This window comes from Chiloscyllium punctatum, chromosome 14, assembly GCF_047496795.1.
Source record: "Chiloscyllium punctatum isolate Juve2018m chromosome 14, sChiPun1.3, whole genome shotgun sequence".
In the NCBI taxonomy this organism is placed as follows: Eukaryota; Metazoa; Chordata; class Chondrichthyes; order Orectolobiformes; family Hemiscylliidae; genus Chiloscyllium; species Chiloscyllium punctatum.
This window is the reverse complement of record NC_092752.1, coordinates 61801776-61808131: the sequence shown is the minus strand read 5'-3', so window position 1 is coordinate 61808131 and position 6356 is coordinate 61801776. Positions and strand designations below refer to the sequence as shown.

The window sequence follows — 6356 nt, the reverse complement described above, 5'->3', positions numbered from 1 at the left end:
CAGAAGTCACGTGTTTGGCCGTTCACTGACACTCTGCCTCCCTGAGAGTTGCAGTCCTTCCCCATCTTTAAGGAGAAAGGGAGGACTGTAGATGCTGGAGACCAGAGCTGAAAATGTGTTACTGGAAAAGCGCAGCAGGTCAGGCAGCATCCAAGGAGCAGGAGAATCGACGTTTCTGGCATAAGCCCGTGTTCAGGAATCAGGATTCCTGAAGAAGGGCTTATACCCGAAACGGCGATTCCCCTGTTCCTTGGATGCTGCCTGACCTGCTGCGCTTTTCCAGCAACACATTTTCAGCTTCCCCACCTTTATTCAGGCAGCACTCCCTTCCTGTGACATGCCCCATCGAGAATGGATGGACAGGTATCAATACCCGCACTTGGGAATGGAGTGACAGTTTTAAAATGTTTACACTGTCCCCAGCGGAAAATTGATCCCTGTGACAGGCGCGGACACTAACCATTATACTACCGAGGACAAGAATGTCAAAGGAGGGCCTTCAACTAAATGTGGCCACACTTGTCAAAAACAACTGCCTAATGAACTGAATCCCATTTCACAATGCTCACCCCACAGCCTTATAGGTCTTGGTATCAAAAGTTCGCATCTGAATATTTATTCATGTTATATAGGTTTCTGCCGCTCTGAACAATGCAGGCAGTGTATTCCAAATTCCTACCACCCACTGGCTGATAAAGCTTTTTCGCACATCTTCTCAAACCTTTCTGTCTTTCTCCTGAAGTCTCTGGCCCCTGCTGGTCGATCCCTCCATCAATGGGAAACTCGTTCAGTCAACCCTGTCCATACCTGAACTCAATCATGTCTTGTCTCCATCTCCTTTACACTGCGACAAACACTCCACTCTGTCCTGTCTTTCTTCACAACTGAAACTCTTCAGCCCAAACAGTATCCTGGTAAATATCTCCTGCAATTTTCTCAATGTGATCACATCCACGCTATAAAGTGACTTGCAAAACTGGACACAATGCTCTTGCTTGATCCTAATGAGCTTTTGTTTTAAAATTTCTAGATTAGTATGAGGGCGATTCTGGCTAAGCAGAATTTATTATCCATTTCGATTTGCCCAGATGGCAGTTGAGACCCAACCATATTGCTATGAGTCTGAAGTCACATGCAGGCCGCACCAAGTAAGGATAGCAGATTCCATCCTGAAATGACATCAGTGAAACAGATTTTTTTTCAACAATTGTCAATGGATCAATAGTAGTCATTAGATTCTTCCTTGCAGATATTTTTTGGATCCAAATTTGACAATCATGGCATTGTGGGATTCAAGCCTGAGTACCCAGACTATTACCTCGGTCTCTGGATTATCAGTCCTATGAAATTACCACAAGACCAACGCAGAAAGCCATAAAAGCGGATCTTTAACAATAAAATGTCTTTTCACCAGAACTGCCCTGAGTATTTTCCATGAGCCTGACGCTACAATTGTCTCTGGTCAGTAAAAGCTGCTACATGGGGATTGAATTCACAATCACGGTATCCAAATGGATCGATTTATTTGAAGGTCCCAATGGTGGGATTGGGGCACGTTCACCCAACAACAGGAACCGGAGCAGCAGCACAGACAGAACAGTATGAATGTGAAAGAGAGTGATAGATTGTGCATTGCCTCAGAGAAATGGGGGGACGGACGGAAAGGAGGTTTAATGATTGTGGGAAGGACTGGAATCTCTGACAACGGGTGTGTTTGAATTCGGATATATGAAACGCAGAGATGCGGGAGGGCGGAACTTGAAGGTAAAACAATTAATTTATTAACGTGTATTTCAAAAAAGACAACGGAGAGAACACTTAGTGCCGTGATTTGGTTTCAAATCGAGGTTGCTGTGGTCACAATGCAAAATACCGACAACCACGATCACAGTAACCACAGAACAGGATGACTGCAAGCAGCAATAAGTATACTAGCCGAGGAAATGTTCGGAAGAACAGCAAATGTATAATATCAGTACTCAGCGAACAATGACAGATATGTGGGAACTCAGAATGAGCTGAATCTTTCAGTTCGATGTCCTCAGAGGCTGTGGAGATCCCTTGAATGAGAATGTTGAAAAATGAGATTGATAAATTTCGATAAAACATCAAAGACTCGGGGGACAGGACAGGATATTGTTGAAATGTATGCTTCAATCGCATTTTAAATTAACATCGGCACAGCCACCCAGATCCAACCGGAAATGGGGATGGGAAAGAGTGCGCAGAGTTACTCTCAGGCACCAGTGATGCAATCGGCGAGTGTGCTGTCCTTCCGTGATGGTACAGAGGCACAGGAAATTCCGAGATTGAGTGTGCTCCTGCTCAAGGGAATGCTTGTCCCCGTTTATACTATCATAGCGATTTACACTGCATCGTTCGAGGACAGCTGAGTGGCACAATTGGAGCGTGTTGAGCCCTTAACTTGCTGACTCCAAAGAAACTGCGTCGTTCGGGAGCAGAAAGAACCCCACTGACAGATTACAATTCAAATGCATTTAACATAAGGTTTGTAGCAGTTTGTAAACAGCACATAACCCTGATTCCAAAGGTCTGTGAGTATCCAGAAGAACAGTGAGCGATCGTTGAAGGTACGTTTCTCCAGACGAAATTTGTCAACGTGACAAGCTGCAGCTGAGCTGGTGGCGTTGCGATTGAAATTGCATGCGTCCGGACATTGTGCTGAATTTTAGATATCAGAGCAAATGGTTAACTCGAGTATGCGCGTTCGGAAAAGTAAATGCTTTTTTTGTTGAAAAGCTTTGCAACGAAAGTAAATACTTCCGACTATCGTGCGATCGATAAGAAGCAGAAAATGCACAGCCGCCGTGGTTGTGAGCATCGGCAATATCGGCATTTGCTTTCGGCCACCCGCATGCATTGGTCGGTTAGTTCAGCTGGTTAGAGTGTGGTACGAAAAACGCCAAGGTTGTGGGTTCAATCCCCACACTGACCACGTGCAGCGCTTGTGTGGTTAGCAACGCGGTGTCAGGTTTCACTGTCTGTAAGAACTTGTCCCATGACCGGTTGAGATGCGTATTCAATCGGAAGCCGGCCATCGCTGTTATGGAGCATCAACTCGCTGCTCCCATGTCGGATCTTAGCTGCATTGTTTTATTTCCAAACAACGTGCTCCACGAAGCAGGAATCCTCACCTGCGCAATAAAACATTTGACACGGATAGACGCACGACTTGATCGCCGTACCCGTGATGACTGGTGGATGTTGTCTGCAGCAAAAGAACCAGTCTCAATTTTTTTCACAAACAAATGCAAAACATGAAATATATGCAGTATTAGGCAGACCTGGCACAGTCTCGGAGGAGAACCAGAGTTCAGTCTTCAATTCAAATTAATGATTCGTTCATGTTATTTTCCTGGATCTCTGTTAATACTTGTTTCACGACTTCCAGAGGGAATTCGTTCGCTTGCTCACCTCTCATGCATCGACACTGGAGTTATCATATCACCAGCAATATCATAGAGCCATTAATAAAAGCAAATTACTGCGGGAGCTGGAATCTGAAACCAAAAGAGAAAATGCTAGAAAATTCTCAGCAGCTCTGGCACCATCTGCAAGGAGAGAAAAGAGCTGACGTTTCGAGTCTAACTGATTAAAGATAAAGATAAAAACAAAGGGGGAGTATTATAGAGCTATTTATACCACGCTGAGAGAAGGTGAGTCAAGGCTCCAGATGCAAAGGTGATAATGACAGTGCATGGAGACATTAAAGGGAGATTAAGAGACGTGAATGACCCAGGCTGAAGCCAGCGCTATGTGACAAAATATGTGAGGGATGGGTGAAGCAGAGACAAAATGTAAAACAGGGGAGAAGGGTAGCAAAGCGGGAAGAGGAGAGGAATAAGGTATTGAGAGAGTGGGGAGCGAGAGAAAGAGAGACAAGCAAGAAATAAGGTACAGAACAGTGAAAAAAAAACACAAATACAAAAGATGAATAAAATAATTGAAATAAAATTACCTGAAGTTGTTTGAATTCAACAACTTCAGACAATTTTACTTCATTTTTTAAAATTTATCTTTTTTATCATTCCACCTGCACTATCATAGAGCCATTACAAATGGACAACACTGAAAACACAGTCTTCGGTCGAACTAGTCCATTCCGAACAGCTATCCTCAAATGAGCCAGCCGCGATTGCATGCACTTGACCCATTTCTCTGTAAACCCTTCCTATTCAAGTACACGTCCAGATTCCTTAACAGTATTAGAATTATACCATCCATCACCAGCTCGTCTGGCAACTTATTCCAGAAACGCACCACCCTCTGCGTGCAGCCGTTGCCCCTCACTGCCTTTCGAATTCTCACCCTCCCACACCAGATTTATACCCTCTAGTTCTGAACTGCCCCACCTGAGCGAAAGGAACTTGTCTATTTACCCGATTCATTCCCCTCATGATTGACAAACCACCATAAGATCAGCTCCCAGTCTCTGACGCGCCAGGCGAAATAGTGAGTGAGTGTTCAGCCTGTAAACGTTTGCACCTTTTCCATTTTCAAACGTAAGATGTAGCATGCTGTCTGAAGCAATCATTTTAGCAGCTGACCTGTCGCTAACAAACGCTGTCGGAAGGCCTGATAACTTGCTCAATATGCTGTCAAACGAAGATTGCATAAGCAACATGAGTCATTGAGCAAAACGTGCAATTGACTTCTGAGCTGTTGCTGACACCAAAGCAACTGCGTCGTTTGGGAGCAGAAAGAATTCCACTGATAGATTACAATTCACATGCATTTGGCATAAGGTTCGTAGCAGTTTATAAGCAGCACATAACCCTGATTCCATAGGTCTGTGAGTATCCAGAAGAACAGTGAGCGATCGTTGAAGGTACGTTTCTCCAGACGAAATTTGTCAACGTGACAAGCTGCAGCTGAGCTGGTGGCGTTGCGATTGAAATTGCATGCGTCCGGACATTGTGCTGAATTTTAGATATCAGAGCAAATGGTTAACTCGAGTATGCGTTTTCGAAAAAATAAATGCTTTTTTTTTGAAAAGCTTTGCTACGAAAGGAAATACTTCATACGATCGATAAGAAGCAGAAAATGCACAGCCGCCGTGGTTGTGAGCACCGACAATATAGGCATTCGCTTTCGCCGCGCCAGCATTTTAGTTCAGCCCTAACCAGCGGACAAGCACTGCATAAGATCAGTGGAGGAATTGAACCCACGATCTTGGTGTTTTTGGCACCACGTGCTAACCAGCTGAGCTATCCAACCAATGATTGCCATCTTCTGAGAGCAAATGCCTATATTGCCGATGCTCACAATCATGGTCTCAGGGTTTCCTGCCCTCGGGGAGCCCCCAGGAACTCTTGATAAACTTGAAGGTGAGACCATGTGGGGAAGAGGTAGTCTTCCTAGAAGATCCGGGGGCAGCACAGTCATTGCTGAATTTTACACCAAAGAAAGTAGGAATGTCAACACAGTCAATTACTGTTTCCGGGGTTAAAGGGAAGGATTTACTGTTCCAGTATTTGAACCGAAGATGATAGAAGGTCCGAAGGATACAGTTACAGGAGAACTGTTGTATATCCCTGATATAGGAAGTAACTTATTCGGGAAACATTTAATTATCCTCTTAGGACTTGAGATTTGAATTCAGGTAAAACGAATTATTTGTACAAATGGCAATGTTGACAGAAGATGTGGAGAGAGGGGTAGACCCTATTATATGGGCTAGAGTAGGGAATCGTGGAAAAATACAGATCCGTCCCATAGAAAAAAGTTTAAAAAGGAAGGGGGATGTTGTTTATGAGCGACAATACCCCATTTCCATAGAAGGTAAACGAGGACTGCAGCCAGTAATTGAGGGGCTAGAGGTGGACTGTTGGAGCTAAGTATGTCTCCTTATAATATCCTAATTCTACCAGTGCGTAAATCCGATCGAACTTATCGATTGGTGCAGGATTTGAGAATATTGAATTGTACGTTATTACGATCCCTCATGACAACAAATGGTTTAGTGTGATAGATTTAAAGGGTGCCTTTTGTGAGGAAAGTAGGAATTTTTTGCCTTTGAATTGGAAGATACCAGAAAAGAACAGAAACAGCAATACTGGAGGACCGTGCTCCCCCAGGGGTTTCTGCAATCCCCAAATTTACTTGGACAGATGTTAGAACAAATATTGGAGAAACTTAGCAGCCCCAAGGGAACTACCCTGTTGCATTATGTAGACGACCTCTTAGTAACAGGAAAGAGAAGAGAAAGAGTAGTAGAAGCCACGAAAAAAAATTGAATTTCCTGGGTCAGCAGGGACCGCGGGTATCTAAAAACAAATTACAATATGTGGAGCAAGAAGTGAAATACTTGGGACATTTAGTTCGTGAGGGAAGCG

At 44.0% G+C, this 6356-nt stretch overlaps 1 non-coding gene across 1 annotated transcript; it reads left to right on the top strand.

The window, feature by feature from the left end:
• The first annotated feature begins 2882 nt into the window (after positions 1-2882).
• Positions 2883-2956, top strand: trnaf-aaa (transfer RNA phenylalanine (anticodon AAA)). Its single transcript has one exon. It is a non-coding gene; the product is annotated as a tRNA-Phe (tRNA).
• Positions 2957-6356: the final 3400 nt, after the last annotated feature.